Here is a 27,004-nt window from a genome sequence, read left to right as displayed (position 1 = left end):
ATGCTTATGCTGCTTTTATATAAAATAACTGGACTGTTACCCACGGAGCGACTCCACTTTCCAGGAGTGCTGAACCTGGAGCTGAGTGACTCCGTCTGAAAGTCAGACCAGTTTTACGTGGCCTCTGATCCCCCGAGACTACTTTCTTCCATGAAGACTACTGCTTCATTAGTGCAGAAGGTGAATTTTACAGCACCACCAAAGTCCATTCTCATATGTTATCTTTGCCTAGAGAATAGGACTTTTGACATAAACCTGGAAGGTAGTTCAAAGCCTTGCTGCATAAACACACATCCATTTTTTGTACTTTAGGAATAGGTAATGTAAGAGTTGAAAGGTGAAGGTTATGGCAGTTCGTGTTTATTTCACCAAGAGCCAAGAGATGGGAAACATCTGGCACTTACACACCATGCAAGTCTTAAAAACAAAGAGACTTAGACTTTAGTCCGGCTGAGCAAGCACTGGGATAAAAGCTAATGACAGGCTGCTTATTTAAAGGGATCATAATACAGAGCAGCCATGTAGGGAACCAGGGAGGATTTGGGAGGGGGAAAAGGAGGGGAAAATTTAGCTTTGTATTTCCAAGTTAAGGGTCAAAGCCTGACTTCAGTTACACTCCAGTGTCAATCCTGACCTGCAGGCCTTATACAGCATGTAGGACCCTCCAGATTTCACTCTTTCCTGGTTTCCAACATGACCAAATATGCAAAGCAGTGCTCAGAAGTGCTGATGATGTGTTTCATGTGTGACGATGTGGAAGTCCTCAGGACCAATTGTTTTCATGAAGGTAAGAGGAGAGCCTGAGCACAGAAGAAGTGACTCACAGGGATGTGAATTGTCGTGTTAGCGTGAAAAGCTCATCAGCATTTGTTGGGAACGATGGAGGTGCTCCAGAACATTGCTGTGGCTTCCCTGGAGCAGAGCTTCACCTGCTTTGCATCTTCTTACAAAGGCTTGTCCTGAAAAAGGTGTTTCGTAGAGCGGTGCTCCCTCCTTCAGAAAAATCCCAGGCTGAACATGTTCATTTATTGTGGCAGCTCCTCTTCAAAACACATCACTTCTCATCTCCTATCTTCTTTACTCAACCCCCAGAATAAAATGGTCTCTTCAGCAGGATCCATTTTGACAAGCAGAGACTTACCCAGAAACTGAAGAGTGATGACTCTTTCGCCCCTTTCCCCACCGCCCATTGATATTGTATGGGCCATGCTCCCACGTCAGCTCAGCCAATGTGGATGGGCTGCATGGTCACCCCCTGCCTCCCCAGCCTCCTGACTTTGCCTAATGTCCTATCCATATCCTAGCAGTTACATGAGAGCTTCATCTCCCACCACAAAAAAATTCATGTAAAAGGAAAAAATAGGACTATTTGTTCATGATGTGTTATCCATGTGTCATTTCTCAGCCAAGCACACATATGCTACAGCCATGCTGTTTCATTCATAGTCCCCTACCCGCTGCTCCGATGACAGTGCGAGAAGCTTAGAGCTAAGGAGAGCTTGACTTTTTGCTTTTGGCAAGGTAAGTTTCCTATCCCAACCCCTCAACAACACCAAGAATTAATATTTAACATACCTCCAGAGCAACGAGAAAATGTGGACTCCTCCTGAGATTTTAAAGCTGACTATTGAAAACTGAGCATTCTCTACGTCGTAGCAAACATGCATGAGAGTCCTCTATAATATGTTAGTTTTTCAAGAGAAAAGACCTGTCATAGGCATACAACTAAGCAGTATAAAACCTCTTGATCCCATAACACGTGATAAGGAAACAACGGTTACTGCTCTAGAAAGAGATTTCCGAGGGTAGCTACGTGACAGGAGCTCAAGTGCTAAGTCTTATTAAGGCTGTGGTTTGCACCCAACTGTAAGATTTGTGGTATCATACCACCAGTGCCATGTGCCAGATGAGCAACACGCTGCTAGAGCATAGACAAACTCCAGTTAATGGTTCACATTTGTCAAAAAAACAACCAACCCCCCCTCCCCTTTATAACAGCAGGTTTTTTTACCATATCAGTATTGTCTTAACTTCATGTTGGACCAGCTATCTTCTGCCTGTCCACAGCAGGGGTGCAGCTAGCACAGAAGTATAAAGCTGGTATAAATTCCATATCATGTCCCTTGGCTAATTTGACAAAACACAATCATGTGTCCATGCCTGATCCACATTAGATTTATAGCCCTGGGTGAGCTGGTAGTGCACAGATCTGGTATTAATAATCCTGGAACCACAGCCTAAATCTATTAGCTGGAAGCAGTTATTTGATTCTTAATGCTATTTTGTGTCAGAGCAGATGACTGCGACCAAGACAGAGCAGAAATTACATGTTTTTGCCTGGCTAAACTTGCCCTGGGTCTGAGCTTTTGGAGAGTTCAAGACACTCCAGGCACTAATCTTAAAACTAGTGTTTTGGGGGCACTTTATGGCAATTGAACCTACAAGTCCGAGAGCCCAAAGGATGAAGCTTTGTCCTGTAAGAAATAGACTCCTTTTACTTGAAAGATGCTTATATCCCATGCAAAGAAACGTCATCTATGTTTGAGAACCCGCCACTGGAGCAGGATGAAAGCTTACACGCTCAACATAATTTGCAAGCGTGGTAAAGATTTGGAACAGTATTCCCTGAAAACTTAATGAGACCCGTACTGCAAGAGTCCACCATAAAAACGCAGGTCCCTTCCTTAGAATGATTTGCCCATACTAAATATCTGAAAATAATAATCATGCTGTTTCCTCAGCAATTAGATATTTTTATATACTACATTTCTTTAATAATACTAAAACTTTTTTTTATTTAAAAAAGCTGTCCCCTTACAAACACATTATTAAATTACGGTTTATAGCTCTTGCAGTGGGGTAAATTATGGTTGTTTTATTAAAGTATTTTAAAGACTGGAATTTTACTGACATGTTGCTCATTGCCAATAGTTGGCCAGGCCCACGAGTGCTGCAAAGGTGCAAGTTGCATCTCACAGAGTCCTGCACACCAGGAGGGAATTTATGTTTGGTTTTCCAAATAATGGGATATCACAGAAAACACGTCCCAGCTGGCTCTGAACCTCTGATGTTTAACACCCAGTATCTCTGTTGGGGGTGTTGTATTTTCTCTCTCACAAGCATTGAGAGGTAGTTAGACCCTAGGAGGAGGAGGCTGTAGCCTGTTACGGTTCTTCTGTTTGTTCTTATTGCATTAGTTCGTTTGCTTCTTTGCAAATGACCCTGTTTCTCCACAGCCGTTGGCCCACCAGGAGCTCCTTGACTTGAAGTGCTACACATGCTTACCAAATTGAAAATCATAAATACAGTATTGGCAACATCCAGGTTGCATAAAGATGCCATGAAAATGCACACTCATGCCACTAGTCCAGCCACGCCAAAGGGCACATATGCCTTCAGGACCCACTTCTCCTCTGTGGTACCTTCCCTGGAGTTACGCTGATGTCAAATTGACAGCAGGAAAAGGAAAATCATATCCCAGATATTAAACAGAACACTCGGGCCTCGTTTGGAGTCAGTACCGCGTTTTCCCACTTCCGCGGGCCTGTACCTGTAATTGATAACGCTGTGCTTTTGTCATTGTGTTTTCTGATGTTAAGCTGCACTGCGAGAACAGACTTGCACGTGCGTGCGGTCGCGGAGCCGAAGCACCGACAGCCTCGCCGGGGGCTGATCCTGCAGGAGAGCTGCCTTGTCTTCTGCTCCGAGCAATTTCTGCGTACGGCATTTGGCACTGAAACAGGAAATTAAGGGCTGTAGGAAAGCAACCTTTGGCCTTTAATTCACTTTTTAATAAAATCATTAAAAGAAACCTACTCCCTGCCAGACATTATGGGAAATTGCTTTAATGATACTTTTAAGCAAAACACATTCACTCAGCTGCATGCATGGCTTGCTCAATAGCTTCAGCTCACTTATTTGTGTGTTTGCAGTATGAAAACGGTTTGAATTATAAAGTCAGGCTAGAAAATTCTATATGAACCAGGCCATGATAACAACTAGAGGCCAGGTTCTGTCCATTATACGCTTCTCTAACAACAGTTACAAAGTTTTGCTAGAAAAGGTCAATAAAGTTGAGCCAAAGACGAGCATCAACCACACAAAAGGACAAAGAGAGCAGAGGGGTTTTTTGTCCTCCCAGCCTCTGCTGGGAACAAAATGGGTGCCATTAACTGCACAAGTGATGGGCACACAGCAAAGGAAACACAGCAGTTTGTGGGAGCACAAACCCATCTGTGCACAGCTAAAAGCCTCAGGCTGTAGCTCCTGATCAGGCTATTCGCCCATTGACTTCAGAGTTTGCCATTGCACGTTTCTGTAGGCTCTTGCCAAAAAATTTCATGGCATTCTTGTACTAAAGAAGAGGCAAATCTTGCTTTATAATTATTAAATTCGTAACTTACCACTTGGGCACGTATAAATCTATTTTAAAAAATTTATTAACTGAACTGAACCTACGGATAGGTGGATGGTTACCGAGGACACCTTAAAAATTACAGGAGAGATCTGTGCTAAACCAAATTCATTGTTTAGTTACAGCCGTGAAATTTTAAGAGACTGAATAATTTCTATCTAGTGCAAAATTTGCCCTCACGAACTTCGATTCTTTCTTTCTTTCTTTCCCATTGTATAGAAAAATGTTAATCAACAATCCCGGTAGTCAGTTTTCTACAATCAATAAATTCTAAGTGCAAGCCACAGTAGCTTTTATGTCTGTACATTGTAAAAGTAAATTTACATCATATGTCAAGCGCTACACATGAAGACAAAAACAATGCTGATTTCTAGTCCTAAAAGATATATGTGTATCCATGAAATCAGCAAGCTGTGTCCCGAATACAGCTGGAGGATCATACTCTGACCAAATGGCTTTTTGTCTAAGACTGGAGATCTGACTCAATAACAGACTCAACTGTTTTCCAGAACCGCATCTGTTTCAGGGAGCTTTGGGGAAACGCAGGGTGAGCCCCTGGTTTTCTACCAGTCCTGGGGGAACCCAACTTTCCCTGCTTCCTGGGCCGTGGAGCAGCCAAGGGGTCGCGCCGGGTTCCCAGAGGCTCTGGGATGGCAAGAATCGAGCCCGAATCGGAGCTGTGCTGCACACCCTTCCATGGCAGAGAGCCAGGCAGAGTTCGGTCACCAGGGGGAAATAACAAAGGAGGAAAGACCCAGCTGTGTTAATTAATCACAGGATGACTCGATAGCACCAGTGTGATCTGGAGAAAAGCAGATCTGATCCTGGCAAGAGAGACTGAGCAGACACAAGGGAGCAGGGAAGCCTCTGCAAGAGGCGTTGACAAGAACCCGTCAGGGCTCCGGCGTGCATTGCTGTGCACCTTCCAGGCAAGGCGAATCCCAGCCAGAAGAAATGCAGGAAAAGGGCAACTAGAAAGACCAGGGACTATGCAGCCTTTCTTACAAGAAGAAACTTAAAACCTGTGGTACCTCCAGCCTACTGAAATGAAATCTAAGGAGGACCACAATATCTACCTAAAAATAGATTGGAGAAGAGCAGCGGAAGGGAAGAAAACATTGCTTTAATTTGAAAAGCAAATGTGGCACAAGAAGGATGGAGTATAATCTCTGCCTGTAATTACATAAACATACAAGGAGCTCCGCTGACTAGAGGAAAGAACGGTCAGCACAGTTTTAAGGTTCGTGGTTTTACCCCAATATGTTGGAGGTAGCAAAGTCTTGTTGCAAAGGCCATAATTATTTACTTTTTTTTTTTTCCCCCCCCAAAAAATGAAGATATATTGCTAATCATCTTTCTGACTCCAGGAGCCCGCACCTTGGTGGCTGGGGAGCACAGCAGAAAGGAAAAAGGTGGAACTAGAAGAGAAGACCCGTTCATGGGCTCTTTGTTAGTGGGAACGTCGTCCGTGAAAAAACACTGCTTCTGGAGAACACATGATGAGAGTATTTCCAGAACATTTTCCACTGTTTTCCAATGACATGACTTTAGTTTATTTGGGTGGACTCCTTTCTTTGGCTAGTTGTGTCCTCGTTCTTGGCTGGAAATCTCCACGGATGAGTAAGGAAAGGAACGCCACCTATTCCCACAAGTAAAGAGGCTTTTTGAGCTGCGGTCTTTAACAAAGAAAGCCCCTGTGTACCTTTCTCATGGAAGGAATTTATTAGAAAATCCCTAATGAAAATGAATATATCTCTGAAATGAGCTCTTTATCTAATACCTCACCAACTTGCTGGGAAGTGACTGGGTGGAGGCAATTGGATCTCAGGCTGGATCTGGTTAATATAAACTGCCACCTGGTGAATGCTAAAGAGTATTTTTGCCTTTGCTAGGTGTGGTCTGGTTTATACTTAGGAGAAGAACTGATCCTCAGATACTCATGTTGTACAATTAGGGATTACAACACAAATAGGGATATCATGAAATCATTGCATTACTTTCTTCCAGCCACACTGCACAGAGATTATTCTAACACAATGGTTCCTTCTGGAGCCCCCAGGCCAGAGCAACCTAAAATCAGGCATTCACAGCTCCTGCTAATCCAACTACTTTTTCTTAAGAAGCCATCCTGCTAAACCCGTGCTACCTGTTGGTAACACAGAAATGACAATAATTCCTTACAGGGATGGTGACGGATGCTAAGGGCAATGCATGAAGTGTCCAGACCCTGTGGTGATGAGGCCGCAGCGGTGTCTAGGGGAGATTTGGGATGCCAGGCTGCAGCAGCAAATTTCAGTCGGCTTGCAGCATCACAGACCTGCTCTGAAGCCGATTGACATCGAAGGACTCCCACTGGCTTTTATCAGCTTTGGCTCACATCCTTGGCATCTGGTTCATGCCTCTTTATTTATAATGTCATGCATATCAGAAGCAGCCTCCCAGGGAAAATACGCCAACTCATCTCCTTGCTCAAAGAAGCCATTGAGCTGTGATCATAATCTGTGATTTCGTTGGTAGCCCCTATTTGCCTTTGCAGTTAAATTTTCTGGGGATAGAATTTTATTTCTTTGGCACAGCTTAAGCATTGTGCTGTGCCAATCTATCTCTCCATTTATCTCATGCATACCTATATAATAAGCATGTATGTGATGAATAATAAGTGCATAGGTGTTAAGGGCCTCCTTTGTATTTCTGTGGCACTATTAATAGCCCTTAAAAGTGGGAATAACTCTCATTTGTGCCAGCTCTAAGCTGTCTTGATACAGTCCAAGCATTGTAAGGGAGTTTTTTTATAAACAGAACATTTCTGAATAACTAATCATTCAGACACACACACCAATTCCAAATAACCCCTGCATGCTTTCTTGGTTGAAAGGGGCAAATGAACGATGGGGAAAAAATGGAGTCAAAATAAGGAGCTAAGATACAGAATGTAGCCAGGAAAGCATGAACTTTTTTTTTTTTCCCCCTTACTCGTACAATTCAGAACTTATTTTCCCTATAAAGCAAATGGGTAGGCAATCCAAGTATACCTCTGACAGTATCTCAGCTACATGAGCAACAGTGGGGCATAAGGATGGGGTGCTGGAGAATGTCGTCTGCTATTAAGCGCCAAGCACAGTCCCAAAAAGTAAGTGCCAAGCTCTTGGCACTGCAGCAGTAGACGTGCAACCTGTCAGGCTGCCCAGAGGCATCTGTGTGTATAAGCTGCTGCAGCCAGCCACTTGTTTCGCTTTTAAGAAACCCAAACAATTATAAACACATGCACTTTTTAGCTTTAGCAGCTGTAGCAGAATTCACCAGGACGAGATGGTCAAGAAACTCGTGTGAGGCAGGAAGTTTGGTGGTGTGCTCGTAATTTCAATGGATGTTTCACCACAGTCCATTTTTTTTTTTTTTTGGAAACATAATGAATCGGCACACGGCACACCCAGCCAGAAGAGGCTATAGTCCATAAGGACACAGCCTACAGAATTACTCACTGCTTTCTATTCACTATCCAGCTCCTGTTGCTGTTCCTGAAAGTCCATCTCGCCCTGCCTCAAACGAGTGGGTCATTATCATATGGAAATGGAGTTATGGGATGGTCTCTGCATGGCAGGGTAAGACACAAAATGACCCTGCGTCTTTAAACATGCACCTGAGCTCTGGGGAACGCATAGGGATGTGTTATTTTTGCTGGGTTAATTGTACACCAGGATCTTCTTAAGAATGAAAGCTAATTTCTGCTTTTTCCAGTCATCTCATCTGTTTTCTCTTGTGCCATCTGAAGTCTCTCAAATCCAGCCAAGCACATCTTCAGTCAATAAAGGTTGAAAGAGCTTTGTTTTGCAGTCGTGTAACATGAAATTATATGTAATATATGAAGTTAAAAACAAACAAACAAACAAACAAAAATTGGAGTGGTTCATAGGAATAATGCGTTTCTTCTCTGACTAATACAAAGGGCATTGTCAGAGCACTCCCACAACCAGCATCTCTAAACGGCCTCGACCTTTGAAATCCTGCTGCCGTGTATTTCTAAAACACTGATGAGCTGGCAGACCTCAGGCATCATCTTCCATGCCATGAGACGTGGGCTGAAGGTTTGGAGGAAATTTAACTTCTCCTTCATTCAAGACTCTACCAGATGACGGTCTCATGTACTCTCACCTGTGCTATTGCAGAGTCAGATTGGAGGGAAAGACCACAGTGATTTATCGTAGTACACCTGTCCATGGCCAGATCAACCCTGTTCCAATGGATGGCCCAGCTTTGCAATTGAAATCCAGATCCAGGATGGGCTCACAACTAACCATTAAATTTGGTAGTGTGGTTTGGATTATCGATGCTAATTTCTGCTCTCTGAATTGCAGGAGATTCTGTTGCTGGCAGCTGCAGGCCTACATTTTATCGCTAAGTGTTGTGGTTTAACCCCAGCAGGCAACTAAGCACCACGCAGCCGCTCGCTCACCATCTCCCCCCGTGGGATGGGGGAGAGAATCTGAAGAGGAGAAGTAAGAAAACTTGTGGGCTGAGATAAGAACAGTTTAATAATTGAAATAAAATATATTAATAATAATAAAAATAATAAAATAAATTGGAATGAAGAGGAAAACAACGAGCGTGAGAGAGAAACAAAACCCAGGGGGGCTGGGAAAAAGTGATGCAACCGCTCAGTCCCCGAGTAGCGATTGCTGCTCCCCAGCCAAATCCTCCCGGTTTATACACTGAGCATGATGTCATATGGTATGGAATATCCTTTGGCCAGTTTGGGTCAGCTGTCCTGGCTATGCTTCCTCCCAGCTTCTTACGCACCTCCTCACTGGCAGAGCATGGGAAGCTGAAAAGTCCTTGACTTAGTATAAACACTGCTCAGCAACAACTAAACCATCAGTGTGTTATCACATTATTCTCATGCTAAACCCAAAACACAGCACTATACCAGCTACTAGGAAGAAAATTAACTCTATCCCAGCTGAAACCAGGACAGTATCCACCCCTTATTCTATACTATCTACATCATGCCCAGGCCCCATACTTTCCAATACATTTCAATTAATCGCCACCACTTTTCCTGTCTTTTAATATATACACACAGATATCATTCCCTTGGTCTATGGGCTGTCCCTCTAAAATGTCCGTTGAGTTCATTTAGCCCTTGACTTTGGGCTCCATCTGTCATAACAGTCCTTCAGGGCAGGAGAAACGGTGTGTGGTGTTGGATCGCTGCATGCTGAAGCCAGTTCTGGTTTCATCACTGCTGCACTTTGCTCGCTTTCATCAAAGTTCATTCTTCATTAATCTGGGCGATTCTTACTGTAATACCATTGATATGGCATATAACAACTATAGTAGTAATGATATACAGCATTACGTAGCAATTAATATCATACAGTTTGAATCATTGGCTATTCTCACCCAATATCAGCATATTTTTTATGTGCAGTACAGGGACTGTATCCCCTTCTACAGTAGGTAGAAGTTTTGATTGGGCAGGGCCAGCTCGATTGGCAGATCCCCTAGAGCTGACTAACCAGGTGGCCTTTGCTAAATGTGTATCCCAATGTTTGAACGTCCCAGCACCCATTGCTCGTGGTGTAGCCTTTAACAGTCCGTTGTATCGTTCGATTTTCCCGGAGGCTGGTGCATGACAGGGGATGTGACATACCCACTCAGTGCCGTGCTCTTTGGCCCAGGTGCCTATGAGGCTGTTTCGGAAATGAGTCCCGTTGTCTGACTCAGTTCTCTCTGGGGTGCCATGTCGCCATAGGACTTGCTTTTCTAGGCCCAGGATAGGGTTCCGGGCGGTGGCATGGGGCACAGGATGTGTTTCCAGCCATCCGGTGGTTGCTTCCACCATTGTAAGCACATGGCTCTTGCCTTGGTGGGTTTGTGGGGGTGTGACAGAATCGATCTGCCAGGCCTCCCCATATTTATCTTTCAGCCATCGCCCTCCATACCAGAGAGGCTTTAATTGCTTGGCTTGCTTGATTGCAGCGCATGTTTCACATTCATGGATAACCTGTGCAATAGTGTCCATGGTCAAGTCCATCCGTTGATCACGAGCCCACCTTTATGTTGCATCTCTTCCTGGATGGCCTGAGGTGTCACAGGCCCACCAGGCTATAAATAATTCACCCTTATGTTGCCAATCCAGATCCACCTGAGCCATTTCAGTCTGAGCAGCCTGATCCACCTGCTTGTAGTTCTGATGTTCTTCAGTGGCCCGACTCTTGGGTATGTGAGCATCTACGTGACGTACTTTTACAACCAGGTTCTCTACCCGGCCAGCAATATCTCACCACACTGCGGCAGCCCAGATGGGTTTGCCTCTGCGCTGCCTGTTGCTCTGCTTCCGTTGCTGTAACCACCCCCACAGGGCATTTGCCTCCATCCATGAGTCAGTATAGAGATAAAGTACTGGCCATTTTTTTCGTTCAGCAATATCTAAAGCCAGCTGGATGGCTTTCACCTCTGCAAACTGACTCGATTCGCCTTCTCCTTCAGCAGTTTCTATGATTTGTCGTATAGGACTCCATACAGCAGCCTGCCACCTCCAGTGCCTTCCCACAAGATGACAGGACCCATCAGTGGACAGGGTATATTGCTTCTCATCTTCTGGTAGTTTATTATGTGGTGGGGCCTCTTCAGCACGTCACCTCCTCCTCTGGCAATATTCTGAAATCTTTGCCTTCTGGCCAATCCATAATTTCTTCCAAGATCCCTGGGTGACTGGGGTTTCCTATTCAAGCCTGTCGTGTGATCAGTGCAACCCACCTAACTCCACGTAGCATCAGTGGCATGATGTGTAGAGGGGACCCTCCCTTTGAACATCCAGCCCAGCACCGGCAGCCGGGGTGCCAGGAGGAGCTGTGCTTCAGTACCAACCACTTCCGAAGCAGCTTGAACCCCTTCATATGTTGCCAATATCTCTTTCTCAGTTGGAGTATAGCACACCTCGGATCCTCTGTATCCCCGACTCCAAAACCCTAGGGGTCGACCTCGAGCCTCCCGTGGTGCTTCCTGCCAGAGGCTCCAGGTAGGGCCATTCTCCCCGGCTGTGGTGTAGAGCCCATTTTTTACGTCTTGCCCTTCCCGGACTGGCCCAAGGGCTACTGCATGAACTATCTCCCCTTTAATTTGTTCAAAGGCTTGTCGCTGCTCAGGGCCCCATTTGCAATCATTCTTCTTCCAGGCCACTTGATAGAGAGGGCTTACGATCCGACTGTAATTTGGAATATGCATTCTCCAAAAACCCACAACACCTAAGAAAGCCTGTGTTTCCTTTTTGCTCATTGGTGCAGACATGGCTGTTATTTTCTTCATCACATCCATTGGGATCTGACGACTTCCATCTTGCCATTTTATTCCTAAAAGCTGGATCTCCTGTGCAGGTCCCTTGACCTTACTTTGTTTTATGGCAAAACTGGCCTTCAGAAGGATTTGGACTATTTTCTTCCTTTTCTCAAAAACCTCTTCTGCTGTGTTGCCCCACACAATGATGCCATCAATGTACTGCAGGTGTTCCGGAGCCTCACCCTGTTCCAGTGCAGTCTGGATCTGTCCATGGCAAATGGCAGGGCTTGTTTCCACCCCTTGGCAGTCAATTCCAGGTGTACTGAACGCCCCTCCAAGTGAAAGCAAACTGTGGCCTGCACTCTGCTGCCAAAGGGATTGAGAAAAACTCATCAGTGATATCAATTGTGGCATACCACTTGGCTGCCTTTGACTCCACTTCATATTGAAATTCCAGCATGTCCGGCACAGCAGCACTCAGCAGCGGCGTGACTTCGTTCAGGCCACGATAGTCTACTGTTAGTCTCCACTCTCCATTAGACTTTTGCACTGGCCATATGGGACTGTTAGAGGGTGAGCGAGTCTTGCTGATCACTCCTTGGCTCTCCAGTCGACGAACCAGCTTATGGATGGGAATTAGGGAGTCTTGGTTGGTGCGACATTGCCGCTGGTGCACCGTTGTGGTAGCAATTGGCACCCATTGTTCTTCAACCCTCAGCAACCCCACAATAGAATGGTCCCTCAAGAGACCGGGCAAGGTGGACAGCTGTTTAATTTCCTCCATCTCCCAGGCAGCTATACCAAAAGCCCACCGGTACCCTTTTGGGTCCTTGAAATACCCTCTCCTGAGGCAGTCTATGCCAAGGATGCACGGAGCCTCTGGGCCAGTCACAATGGGGTGCTTCTGCCACTCATTCCCCATTAGGCTCACTTCGGCCTCCAATACAGTCAGCTGTTGGGATCCCCCTGTCACTCCAGAAATGCAGATGGGTTCTGCCCCTGTACAGCTTGATGGCATTAGGGTGCACCGTGCACCGGTGTCTGCTAGAGCCTTATACTCCTGTGGGTCTGATGTGCCAGGCCATCGAATCCACACAGTCCAGTAAACCCGGTTGTCCCTTTCCTCCACCTGGCTGGAGGCAGGGCCCCTCTAGTCCTGGTCATAGTATTCGTTACTATGTATAGTATTCGTTACTAGTTCTTGTACATATGAGTCAGGAGTTCCTTCATTAAAATCAGGAGTAAGATCAGCCCTTCCACTCTGTCTGGGGAACTGTTCACTGGAAACTGGAGCAGCAATTTTCCTGGAAGAACCCCCTTGTGTGATTGTTTTTCCTTGCAACTCACATACCTGTGCCTCTAGGTCGAGGTAGATTTTCCATCCCACTTCCTCATGTCCTCTCTGTGGTCAGCAGGTAAAACCATAGGGTGCCCCGTGGTGTATATCCACTTATATACATGAGAGGTGTATATCCTCTCGTGATCAGAGGGACGCTTGCTCCTAATGGCTGAGATACTGGTCCGTACAGGCGGGGAGCAGGACATATCCTCTTTGAATTGCTGGAACTCCTGGGACAGTTTCTCAGCTAGCGTGTCTGGCAGTTTCTCCACAGCTGAGATGCAGGCCCATAGGGAGGAAGAGAGACTTTCTTCATATTGTTGGGGTTGGCCAGCCAATTCATCCACCGTTAGTCCCTCTTCATCTTTCCAGGTCATTACTGCCCATGAGTTTGCATGCGACGCTGGTGTGCTCCGTACAAACTTCCGCCACATGGGTCATGTGCACCGGACTTCATCTGGATCTTTGGATAACTGCTCGCTGTCCGGGTCATCATAAATCACCCCCAGCACGGCTAATTCCCTCAGGTACTGGATACCTCTCTCCATGGGGTCCACTTGCCTGGGTGACATATAACATCTTCCTTGAAGGGATACCTTTCCTTCATACCTGACAGGAGTCACCTCCAGAGGCTGAGGGCTTGTGCCCCTTTTCCAATCGCTGTGTCAATGCCCCCTTCCCTGGAAAGGGATCCCAGCTGCTTGGCTTCCCTACCCTCTAATTCCAGGCTACATGCCCCGTTATCCCAGTATCAGAGCAGCCAGGTGATGATGTGCTTGCCTGGACAGCGACTGAAATCTTTTCGCATATCTCGCAGCTCACTCAGGGATAGGGATTGGATGGTTACCATCTCATTTATGGGTTCTGCCTCCTCCTGTTCTCGTGATGGCCCTGGTTCATCTTCATCCCTTACTAACCGAGCCGATTTTCTTGTGTATTTCTTCTTGTGTATAGGGGCAACTGAGCCTGGCACGGGTTGGTTCTCTGGTTCAGCTGCAGTGCCTGTGGAGTACACTAAGCTGCAAGGAGACATAAATAGTCTAACTATAGCTGAATCTGTCCGAGGAACAACATGAAAATCCCAAGAAACTGGAGTCTGGACAGCGCTTCCTTAGACTTTAGTAGCAATCTAGCAAAGGTTGTTTTGGTTTTTTTTTCAATAAAATTTAAAAAATTCTTTATGATGACTTTAGTGGAAGAGGAAAATTGAGTGTCTGACTTTGCAGCTTTCTTTCAGGATTTGGAAGGATTTTTGCCATACGAGGGATCAGGACTTTTACTACAGGTCACTTCCAAACCCCACTGAACTCCCTCTGTCACAGGGATAGCGTGCCTGAAACGTGCTTTGTGCACCCTGAGGGCCCTTTAGAACCTAACACCTTGGTCCCTGGTGCTAAACAATCGGCAAGCAAAAACTTGTGCCTTTAATGCCATTACAGCAGGGCAGCTTATTACCACACGGAGGATCACACAAAGCTCTAAGTCTGTATTGCAACGTTATAAATCAGCCCCATTTACAGAAGAGGACAAGTTCAAGTTGAAGTTATCAAGTATGACAGCTCAAGTGGCATCCTGTACGTCAGACCCAGAACTGACTGACCCCTCTTTTCCTTTTGCCAAAGAGACAAATGGTGAGAACATGTCAGATTTTATCTCTAATTCATGTTTTTAGCTGAGGACATAGGAAATTTTAAACTGAAAATAATGTCTTTCTAGGGGCGTGTTACAACCTTTTCCTGACAAGGTCTTTATTTTTAAAAACAGGGCAGTAAACAGAACAACACTCAAATAATGACAAGATTGAACTATACGGATGGTTTTAAGCATTTATCATCACAGAGATACTGAGCTGCTTGTCTCCAAAGGCCAATTCATGAACAACTTTCCTTGCAGCAGGACAGCATAGCATGCCTGTGCCACTACCCTGGCTGAGATAAGCCCCTGCCAGATCTTTCATCTTTGTCCCACTGACAGAAGGTCCCTGGTGATCCCCTGTTGAAATATCAAAGCACTAATGACATACCCCACTCATTCTCCCACCATGAGGTTCCCCAGGACCACGATCTGGCCATGACATCTCATAGAAACCAGCAGTTGTTCTTGCATCAGCACAGATGGTCTGTGGCTGGGTTAGAGCACTTCTATATGCCCAAGTGCCATAAATGGGATGCAGCCTGGTGGAAGATGGGGTCTTCAGTCTTTATGCTCCCCTTAGCCAAGCAAAGCTCCCCCACATTAAACAAACAAATGAAACAAAACAAAACAACAAAACAAAACAAAAAACTATCAGGAAAACATCCCAGTCCTTCACTGCGGAGCAGTCAGATCATGTAATGTTAGTACACACATTTCAAGCAGAGATGCATTGCCCTTTCCCTTTGCGTTAGATAAACAGCAGCTTTTCTTTTTTCTTTCTTTTTGAAGGAAATCATAACTGTGTAGCTTGCCGTGTTACTCAGAGGCTGAGTTACTAACAGCCTTCACAATCCTTTCCATTAGGAAACAATCAAACTTGACAAGAGCATCATGTATTCGATCACTTTTACCAAATTCTGTTTATGTTATTTTTAAAGTGGATTTAGCATTCACAAGTCTATATCACTTTTTGAAAGACAGGCACCAAAAGCTCTTGCTATTCACAGGAAAGGGACAGAAGAGGTCCTTCACGTGTCCTTCAAAGCTCTCTGCTGCTCTTCTGGCTCTTGAGCCAAAAGCGCAGCAAGGTCTCACATGTGGCCATGTGAGTTCTGCAGAAATTGCCAAAAACATGCCCAGAATATTGATTGTTTTCTGTCCCTGAGAAAGTGAGTGGGGAGGTCAATCCCATCGACGCATTCAACAAACGAAGGCTGACAGCCTTGTGGTGGTGATTGCCATCACCGCCAAACTGGACTTGATTCAGACTAGTACTTGTTCCTCCTGCAGCAGGAATTTAACCAGTGGCTTTAGCGGTCCAGCCTTTATGGGGGAAAAAAACCAGCCAGAAGCCTCACAGCCATCCAGATAAAGCCTGTATCAACAACAAACAAGGGGGGATCGTGTTTGGTTTCCTATCTGCACCTGGACCCACCACAGAGGCTCATGACAGCCATGTACTTCATCTCATCTCTGGGTTATCCTCACAAAGAAAGTGGGATTTTATCCAGAGAAATTCTGTGAAGTGTGGTGAGTGGTAGCAGTAGCATTTAGTAAAATGTTTCATTTCACACAGTTAGCTTCTTAGCCTGCACAAGTATGTTTCGGAGAGAATTCCCATTTGTCTACTGTGCAGTAAAGCTAATTAATTTCACCTGACAATATTGCATTTTAAAGCTGGAAACATTCCTTTTTCAAAGAAAAGCTTTCTGATCAGCCAGGCCCGTGGTGAGGCAGCGCTTATTGTTCCTCGGTTGGAAGAGACTTTGTACCACGTGCAGACAAAAACGTGGTTATTAACCCCAATCTCTCCAGTGAACATCACACCAGTCCTGCAAACTGCTCTCTCTTTCCGATAAGGAAGGAAAACATCAACGCAAAATTTATTGGCCATCAGGCAGCATATTGTGGCTGGAATTTTCCAACGAGCTCAGCGTCTCTAGCAGCGGCCAAACAGTCGAAAGAAGCTCTTCATAGTCCAAAATAAATGTCTACATTTTCAGAAGACAGGCAAAGATTAGACACTATCTGGGAAGAGATTCCTTTTTTTGTCACTTCCAAGGTTTATTTTTGCATATGAATGTTGTCCTCGGGTCTGGCCGAGCTGGAGGAGGCACACGCTGCCCTGCAGCTCGGAAGGGTTAGCCAAGCACGGGCACCAGCGGTGCATGAGCTAGCTGTGCAGCTGGATGCACTGCTTCAATGGTGCTGGCAATTCCTGCCCCTGGAAGATCACTGCAATTTAGGGATGGTCTGGCCATATGCTCCATGTCTGGGCCAGGCAAAGAGGGATGCAGAGTTGGTATAACCTTAAATCAGAAAGACTCGGCGGCTTTGCCCTCTGGAGTGTAAGAGAAAAGCCTTGCAAATACTCACACCCCAGAAAAGCACGCACGCAGATCGTATCATATTGCCTACTGTAACACAAGAGAAATGAGAAATCAAAGACACTGGAGACTTTTATTGTTCTTTTTAAGTTCTCTCCCAGCAAATACACTGCCCATATTTTACAAGGCTACAACACAATAAGCTACCACCACCACTTTAAGGACCAAGCAGTTGCAGAGTTGATCTATAAACTGATGTTGCCATTTAATGTGGTTTCCAGTGAACTGTAAAATTTATAGCTGTAACTAACACCCCCCCTGCCCGTCTCTCTTTTATGTTCTCCTCAAAAAACAAGCTGCTCCACAGCTCCAAAAGGCAATGCACAGAAAATCAATGTGTAACCTGAAGTGAGCTAATTAGGATCATATTCACATACCGTGGATCTGTGGCCTTCTGGTCAATTAAGCAGAGATTAATGTCTAACACTGGGTGGATGAATACCACCAAAAGGAAGACAGAAATATTGAGATCTACCCTTCTCGCACAGCTTCTTTCATGAATAGTGGCAAAACTGCTGTGCAGAGCAGAGACCCTCTGGGAGCTTTCTTCCATGGGATTTCCCCACTCTGTTCCTTGCAAACTTCTCAGCTCTTTTTGGCCAGCCTCACCACCATCGTCATCTCAGCACAGTGCCACTGGCACCCCTTCTTTGGCAGCAGCCTGGCATGGGTGTCCCTCCCCTCAGCCATGCTGATAAGAGCGAGTGTAAGATGAAATCCACTTCTGCTCAGCTGGCCTGGCCCTTCTCATGTCCCCTTTCAAGTGATTGATGGGATTTAAATGGGCTTCACTTCAAGTCCCCCGCATGGGGGGAACTTTGTCCCAAACGAACGTAATGTTGGAAAATCTTCTTGCGCGCGCACTAGCGCACGAACTGATTTAAGCTCACTGTTGTGAACGCTTGGAAGAAAAACCAAGGGCCTGATCCCAAAGCCCATTAGCCTTTGGAAAGGCTCCCTATGATGTCAGTGGATTTTGGAACAAGCTTTTGATGCTTTCTGGTAAGGGCTGATGGAAAAAAATCTCCAAGCTTAATTGGGATGGGGGGGAGGTGGTAAGGAAAATGTTTTTTGATGAACACCACCTTTGCAGGGATGCATATGCTTGCTTGAGGTCCATTGATACTCTCTGTAGAAAACTCCCACACTTACTGCTTTTGTCTATTTGTTTATAGGGTGTAATTTTTTTTAGGGGGGGAGGATTAACTTTCTGACCTCATGAGAGATCACTTTTAATGTTTTAATCTTCTCAACAGCTTCCTAATGGAAAGAAGGATCCATTTCAAGACTTTTATCTGGATATTCAATCAAAACTTTAGCCTCTGCTCCCCTGCCACTGCCTCTCTGCCACGAGCACGGTTGTCTGCAAGCGCTGGGAGCGGTGACAATGCCGTGATGTATTGATAATGGAGGCACACTGCCTCCATGGGAGGTTTACCAGGGGGATGGGGAGAGCAGTCCAAAGGGACGCAAAGTCTTCCCTGGTCCATGCTGGGAGCTCCCAGGGCTGCAGCATGTGTGTATTGGCCGATGAGAGAAGTCATGGTCTTCAGCATCATGATTGCAGTACTTACTTAACCACAGACTTGCTTTAAGGTGGCTTTGTCTGGAGCCAGAGTGTGAGTGGCGATTTGGGGTAAGGCTACTTTATGATGGTTTTTGGAGGATTATCATGCTAAGCTCATGTCAACGCTGCCACGCTTTTTTGTTAAACAACAGAGCAAAATGAAAGCAGAGGGCCAGATTCTGATGTCATTTTTGCTAGTAAAACCAGGCATAAGTCAATGGGTAATAAACTTGCCACTGGAGAGCCACGGTGCTGTGCCATGTAATTATGGTTGGCCCCATAAAAATTGGTGGAGGTGGGAATAAAAGAGATCTGCCATCTTAGGGAAAAAGAAATTAGGAACTTTAATAGTAGGGAAAAACAGGACGGATAATGAACAACTGGATCCAAGTCCCTGCTTTGGGTTGTCCAAAAGTGTTAGATTAATTTCTTTTTTTCCCCTTAACTCAGTACATCACTCGCTGTCTACATTTGCCAGTGGGAGCTATCCACTGGAAGTCTCCCCGCTCAACGCGGCGCAATTATACCACGGTATCATTGTGCAAGGGTGCAGACACAAGGACCCGATGTTTGGGTCCTTGTGGGCTGAACGTGGAAACACTGAGCAACTTACAAGCATCTTAGCAGAGCTATAGGATATTGATGGAGTACCACATTGCATAGCCGGCTAGTGTGGAACCAAAGAGCCCATAAAGCAGAAACAACAAAAGAGCGACTACAAATAGCGACAAATATTATCTCTGTGACTCTCTTCTGCCCACTTTACAGCAGGGAGAGCTCAACTCTAGTTTTACAAAATAGCCTAGCAGCTGTGCTATTTATATGTTCACCACCAAGCTTTCATTAATTTTAACGTGTTAATGGACACCCCATATTATTTTGGGAGACTAAATGTGAGATTTATTTAATTTCCTTAAATATCAAATATGGGTCAAGCAAAATAAACCATGGATTGTACTTTTTTTAAGGGAAAAAAGTGTCAGTTTAACAGAATTCAAACAGAGCAATGTCTGATCATATTTACACCATTTATAGGTTTGGAAATCTCCAAAGAAATCTGAGGAAACCTAAAGCCCGCCTGAGTACATTGAGCGAAATTCCTCTTGGTAATGCATAAATATTCCACAGGTCTTTACAAGAAAACCCTTTTAACTATATGTAAATATTCCACAATCTTTTAGAAAATCTCCAATTTAAAGGTGATGCTTAAAATAGGCTCTTTTTTTTAATTTTAATTTTTTAAATGCCATTTGCAGATCCTATCATTTCCCTTGGATTTCTTCCTTTTCCTAAAAACATCGGTGTTTCCAAACAGCCATACAAAGGCTTTTGAAACAGCGTCCTTGTGTAGTTCAAAAAAAGTTCTCAAATATGAACTACACGCACCTAAATCAAATTGCAGCTACAAACAAACTTACTTCTCACCTCATCTTGTTCCTTAGGATTTAATGGAAAACTGGCATAAAGCATGGCAACAGAAAAAATATCTGCCACAAAAAATAAATCTGTCATACTTGGGAAAATCCATTCATCAAAGGAGGGAAAAATACAATGAAATCGTGAGAAGTTTATGGAATAAATCTGTAACTGATTTGGCTCTAATATTTAATCTCCTTCTGATACCTTGTAGTGTGATATTGTGTTCACCCTGCATAACTTGAACATGACAATGGGGTTTTAGTGGCAAATTTATAACTTAATCAGGGTATTACTGGTACGGTAGGACAAAGCCAGTGTCTTCTGAGTGTTTCTGATTCTGGCCAGAGGGACAGATGCTCGGGGAGGTAAATCAGACATAGTTTGACTGGTAACACATGACTTTGTAGAAGCGCCATTGACTTCCTGGCTCTCATCTGCACGGGAAAAGGCACCTTCAAAGCAAAACTGCCCCAATACACACTGGTTCCAGTTAAATGCAACCCTGTTTTGTCCTGGGAGCCAGGATCTGGGATCACAGGTTTGTAGTCAACAAGAAAAAGTGCCAGGAGAAACGCTCTCAGCTTCATTCCTTTAACACAATAAAAACCTTTACCCTCGCACACCGTGACAGCGATGCTGAGCTTGCTGACATACCAGGCTTCAAAGGAGGGCGAGGGGCGGCTGTGAAGGAGCTGACCTTGCAAAGAGGTTTGTTTATCGGCATGAACTGGTGCCCTCCTCCAGCCCAGCGGCCAACTGAGTCAAACAGCTTCTGTTCAAGCCCATAAACTGCGGGAAACTGGAGAGCCCGTAGGAGGGCTGCAGCGCCCATCCAGAGATTTGGCTTTCTTGAGTGACAGCTTGATGAACTCAGGCGCGAGGAGCTGGCCCTTTGAAGAAGTAATTATGCTGCTAGTCAAGAAAAAAGTAGCTCTGGGTTGTGCCGTGCATGTTTACACAATGCCAAAGAGATGAGCAGGCGCTCTTTGGGACGGGTGCCACAACAGGGAAGGCGCGTTTCAAAGAGTTATTTATTCACCGGAGATCCTGAAAGGATGTTTGTTGGATCATGCATGAGAGTGGAAGCTCCTGAAATCCAGGATACCATAACTTCAAGTAGGAGCAGGCAGCAGAAGATTTATCTCTCTGGGCTACTGGGAGCTTGTCACTGATTCAAGTGCCATAATTACCATTCGGTCTCCTCCCACCCATGACTCCCCAGTGGCAGTCTCCTTTGTGACAACCCTGATGGTGATTATTTATGTCATATAAACAATATGTTGGCATAATCATCTTTCCCCACATCTTAATTCACCAGTTTCTCAGTGAGCTTTGCAAATGCAACGGAAATGGGAAGGAAAATGATCAGCGCTGAGCAAGTTAAGGGGTTCGTCTGAGCTGTTGTTCTCCTCCTTGCCAAGGAAGAGTGAGAGTCTCTGCATGCCACCGTGCTGCTGGGTACCTGGGAAAGTGCTGGCCCAGCCTCGTCCCTTAGGATGCTGTTGGCTCCCAGTGTCCCTCAGGATGTGATCCAGCACAAAAATAGTAAAAAAAGTGCGTACGTGGCTATTTTTAAAATAAGGCATCCACCTTCTGCTTTCCTGTGCTGCGTGCTTGCTCCGAGATGGACACCTCCCCTGTGCCAGCGCCTTGCCTGCATCTTGTTCCTCTACCCCCCTTGTTTTGTCTGCTCTCTCTGTGATAATTGCCTGCATTTGTACGCTGCGTTGTTTTAATTCCAGCCACCAGCGAGATAAGGCTATCAGCGTATCACAACTTTTGCTTAGGATAATCTGCTGCGTGCTTTTGTGAAAGGCATGCTGTGCAATGCCGGGGGGCAGTGCTGGAGGTACCAGAGGGATGCTCATCAGCCATGGCCTTGCTGTACAACCTGAAGCAAATTTCCTCAGCTATTTTCCCATTTGACACCATCTGTTTGCTTATTTTTGAGAGTAAAGCTGACTTTTAATACAGATAGATGGAGCGCTAAGCGGGGGGTGGACCCTGACTGAATCTGCTGGCTACTGTAATATGAATTACATTGTAATGTACAATACGTTGTCTTACATCCAAGTTCTAGGCAAATATCTGTATATAGATAAACTGACATGTTGTTTAGTACATGCACTCTAATTTCCAATAAAACCTCTAATAAAGAATTACAAAGTGAATTTATTGCTTCACTTCAAAGCAAGAACATGGTGCCACGTTGAAGGGGTATTTGAAGTGTTAAATCCATTTCTATGATGCCTTAATACATTTTCTGTACTCTTTTTTTTCCTAGTTATTTTAATATTATTGTGCCACTCTGTTAAAAGGCCATAAAATATTTTAAAGAGCAATAAAAGTAAACACAAATGCTAAAAAGCCCATTCTTCTCTCTCTCCAACCCACTGAGAGAGGAAAAGACAGAGGATTTAGGCATAACAAAATTCATGGCAGCTGTGTAAATAAAATAAAAGAGCACACTGTTTTTCTGTTGATGGTGATTCTTAACATCTTGCTATCTAGCAGGAGCCCAAGGCAAGCTATGGGAAGGAAGCAGAAATGCTGAGGGAGAGCACGCAACGGAGGGCAGGTTTTGCATCCTTCCTGAAAATGGGAATCAAAATAAAACAACAACGGAGGAAGCTTTCCAAGGCAAAGAGCCTTCGTCCAGCAGACTTCACCTGCTGCAGGCATGAACCGGCTGAAGGGTGTTATTACAACACCCTTAAGGATGTTGTAATAAGGATGTACTCCTCACCAAGCCAGAGTAAGCTTTGGTAGGACCGACCCCCCCTGAGATAACCTCCCTTCTCCTCCCTGGCTTTCATTATCTTTCTGAAAACCACAGAGTTTAGCTCTGTGCTGGGTACCTGCTTACGGTTCACTGAAGTTTTCGAAAAGAGGGCTTAAAGAAGACATTACTCGATAAACTACATGGTTCTTCTCAGCCCACCCATGAATTTCACTCGGTGTAGGAAGAGGAAACTCTAGCCTAGCTGCAAAACTGAAGCTCAAGCAGGGATGAAAACGGTCAGAGAGAGTCCTTCAAAAACCTGAATAATGACTGTTGACGCTACTAAAAATAGAGAGACAAAAACCCCTGCCAAAATGGGTTTATCCCAGGGAAATTGGACTTTCAATGTCGATGCTCTCTGCAGAAATTGACAACAGTTCTCATAAAAGAAAATAATGGATTTTGAGCCAACATCCCTCCTCTCTGTAAAATATTCCTGACAAAAGTGGTTTGGTTTGGTTTTTTCCCCCCCAGCCTGGGCCAGTGCAGGGAGCACAGCACCTTCCCACACTGCGTCTGGCCGTGAGCGACGGCAGCTCTCGCTGGCTCCCGTGGTCCAGGACACCAAGGAGCTGGCAGAGCTGCTGTCAGCTCTCAGCCCTCCTGCCTTATTAAAAAAATAAGAAAGCAGCATGGGTTATTCTATTTATAGCATCTTAAAGTATGAATTTGCACATAGGTCTACAGGTACAAGCTCAAGCCCTGGTTTACTGCTTGGGATGAGCAAAAAGCCCCATAATACAGCTTGTGTTTAGGGTTCAGCAATAATTTTACAACAAAACCTCCCAAACTGCCATGTCTGTTGGAGTTTTTGGAGATGTCAGGCATGTCACGGAGAGACTGCTTATTTTGCAAGATGCTGGTACAAACTTTCCTTGCCTTGAAGACTGCTTCACCAATGAGCTCTTACAAATGCAGTGCTTCACAGATGACAGCCACTGGGGTGATGACAGAAATGACAAGGAATTTGCCTTCAAAAGCCAAGTTGTGAAAGAACAGTGGAATAAATTTGGGAGAATGTGGGTGAGGGAAAGCTTAGTGGGAGCAAAATATGACTAATGATCAAGTTGATCTAACAGGTAATGAGCATCATAGAGGCTCCTTCAAGAGCTGGAGACCTCCTGGCTTATGTTAGAAAGGTTTCCCAGGTAGGGAAAGGTAGCAGGATCCTGCCCTTGGTGTATGCAGTGAGCACCACAAGCCCTGATCAGCCTGGGGACATCTCAAAGGACTGCCTTGCAGGGCCTCCGCCACCCCATTGCACCCCACCCTGCCCCACACCGGGCAGGGCACACAGCTCTCCTAACTCCTGATGAGTCCGCTGCAGTCTGGAATTGCAGCACACACACACAGAGACCCATGTGTTACATGAGCAAAGAGCTTGACAGTGTTTTTCTGGAAGTGACTTCATTTGGTCTGAGACCTTAATGCAGGATTTGGTTGTATTTATTTATTTTTCTCTGTGATTTCTTGTCCTAGACAACATATTTGCAGCTGTGAAGGGCTGATGACTCCCTTTGCTAAGCAGACTTTCTCCTGAGAGCCTTCTTTCAATGGTCTCCATTGTAACGATCTGGATTTTGCATTTCCGCCGTCGCACTGACGAATGGAGTCCCAGGTCCTGGAGTCACTACAATGAGCACGGGGCAGAAATCGCAGCCAAATTCACCAGCGCAGCTCACTAGCCACTGATTTATTTCCCTCTGTGACCTCCGCATGGCTGCGGTCCAGACGTGAGCCCACGTACTGCTGGAATCCTACACATCATTTCGGGGTCTTTACTCATCATTTACTAGACTGTGCTCTCCGAGTTGTCAGTATGGTTTCCAGGAGGCTCTCGTTGTACTCAGTAGGGATTTGGCCACGGCTTTCCGGAAGGACAGTAATACTGAAAATACTAACGTCCTCCAAGTTACTCACTTCAGTGTGCCTGTAAGGTCTGCATATGGAAAATTATTTGTCATTTCCTTGCAGACGCTATTTTCAAAGGAGAGATATATCAGTCTGGCAACAGCGCAGCACCGTGATTTAATAGTTTGTTTATCTCTCAGCCCAGCTCTGCTGTTTAAGTTCAGGAATCTAGTCCTGTCCTTTCTTCCTATCCTTTTTTGTTAAGAAGCACACAGTTCTGGTCTAATAAGGCTTGTTCGTTGAACAAGATCCACTGACATGAATGAACCCTGGCTACCAAGGGAAATGGGGGTTTGCAGTGCTCAGACCTTCACCCAGCAGGATGAGGTTGTTTGAAAGCCTAGGGTGACTCCAACAGCTAAAGGGATTTAGAGATGACTTCATCATACCATTTCACTAGCGAGACACGGTCTTAATGTTGGGGTGTAGAGGTGTCAGAGGAGAACGTTGCTGTGGGAGAGGCTTTCTGGGGTAAAGAACCCATGAAAATTGTTCTTTTCACTCCTGTTAGTGGAGTAAGTGGAGGAAGGGATATGAATAGGGTTTCTTTGTAAGCCACCGATTTTCTGCATTTCTCCTACCTCCAACAGCCTTGGGTACCGTATATATCTATATTATAGTAGCTCTGAAGCCTGGCACACAACTAACCCAGCTAAGAAGAGGAGGCTGCAAACCAACCCTGGACCTTACCAGTGATCCTGATGATGGGCATCTATTGACACTCCTTTTCCTCAGCCAGCCCAGTGGTTTCAACCTCTAAAACTGAGAGCACAAGCACACTTAGATTTATATATAGTTTTAGGATGTCCTAAAGCAGTAAGAGCTTTCTCTCATTTTGCTCTTGTTTTTTAAGAGGCAGAATACTTTATTTTCTGTTTTGTAAGAAGCAAAGTTACAAGGGGCCTGGTCTTGTGAGCTTGGGGGCACTTTTCTTCGATGGAGTTTGGCCCCAACATGTATATTGAGCCTCAGATTTGCTTTGAATAGAAGCTGAAGTGTCTGTAAGTTCTGGCTGCAGAAGAACCATGGATGTAGTCAGACCCCTTACAGGAGAAGTCAGATTACATCTTTGGAATGGGAACCAGACATTTCAGACCTGAGACAAAAATTCATTAGAAATAAAGACAGAAGACCATGAAGTCCAAGACTGTGAATGGAAGAAGTTAAATAACCTCCCAAAGCCTTGACAGGCCAACAACCTCCTCCACCAAAACATTAAAGATGTCTTTTCAAAAAAAAAAAAAAAAAAGTGCATTTTAGGGCTTGAGAGAGGTCTGCCTTCAGGAATTCCTTTGTCCATTTGCCCAAAAGTCTCAGTATCAGTTACAGCCTGTGAAACACTCAAAGCTTTCTGGGGTCTCGTAGCCAGCAGATTCCCTCTCTCTGCTTCCAAGGATTATTTTTTCCCCATTAGAATACAAATTTTGGACAATTTCCCTCTCATCGTGCACCAGTGTAACAGATGATCTCTCACTGAATTATTTTAGAAATGCATTTATGGAGTCTGTTGTCTGGGATATAGAAGCTCCATTTTTTCTATGCTATATATTATCAAGTATCATTAACAGGTCCAAAGCATGAAAGACTGACCTTGCAACCGAGAAAAACCTTCCACCAGTCAACCCAGACACTCTGTTATGCATCCGCACTGTGCTCATAATCCGCTTCGTATCTCTCTCGAGTGCCTCTCGCACGTGGAGGATAGAAAGCTATTACTGCTGCCAGCTGAAGGAGCTGCTACTGTAGCTCAGGTGACAAAAGCTTACACTTTTTGGCCACATAGATCCCATGCCTGCTTCTTACCGAGGACACAACCCTGGCCATTTGCAGCAGCAGCCCCAACGCTGTTGATGCCATATGCTGTTGCGATGCTGCTTGCTGACCTGGTGATATCTTTGGAAAAGTGATGGCTCTCTGCAAAATGATCACGATGGAAGAGAAGGGCCCCGGCCATGTGCATGCTCACCCTCCTGGTCTCTGGGTGCACAGGCTGGTTGTGTCTTGGCTTCTTGCTGGGAACTGATCCGAGCGTGGTCTGTCTCCCATGTGTGTCCTGTTTCCTTGGGAAAGGAGGGGGCCATGGGACATTTCATGACATCCCTTGGAGTAGACAAGCTTCAGCCATAGGCTAGGGACCTCACAATGCTGAATCATTAGTGTCACGTACGCTTCGTCCGTTGTGTTGGAGTCAGACAAGGGAAAGTCATTATAAGGATTTATTTACAAAGAGAACAAAAAGAAATCACAGTCTCAATGCTGTACAATGGGTAGC

General features: G+C 45.1%; 1 long non-coding RNA gene across 1 annotated transcript; it reads left to right on the top strand.

Moving 5' to 3' along the window:
* Nucleotides 1-600: 600 nt before the first annotated feature.
* Nucleotides 601-3,343, top strand: LOC142412912 (uncharacterized). The gene is made up of 3 exons (XR_012776639.1): nucleotides 601-787; nucleotides 1,406-1,521; nucleotides 3,237-3,343. It is a non-coding gene; the product is annotated as an uncharacterized LOC142412912 (long non-coding RNA).
* Nucleotides 3,344-27,004: the final 23,661 nt, after the last annotated feature.

Source organism: Mycteria americana, chromosome 7 (assembly GCF_035582795.1).
Source record: "Mycteria americana isolate JAX WOST 10 ecotype Jacksonville Zoo and Gardens chromosome 7, USCA_MyAme_1.0, whole genome shotgun sequence".
NCBI classification, from domain to species: Eukaryota; Metazoa; Chordata; class Aves; order Ciconiiformes; family Ciconiidae; genus Mycteria; species Mycteria americana.
This window is presented reverse-complemented; position numbering and strand designations above follow the sequence as displayed.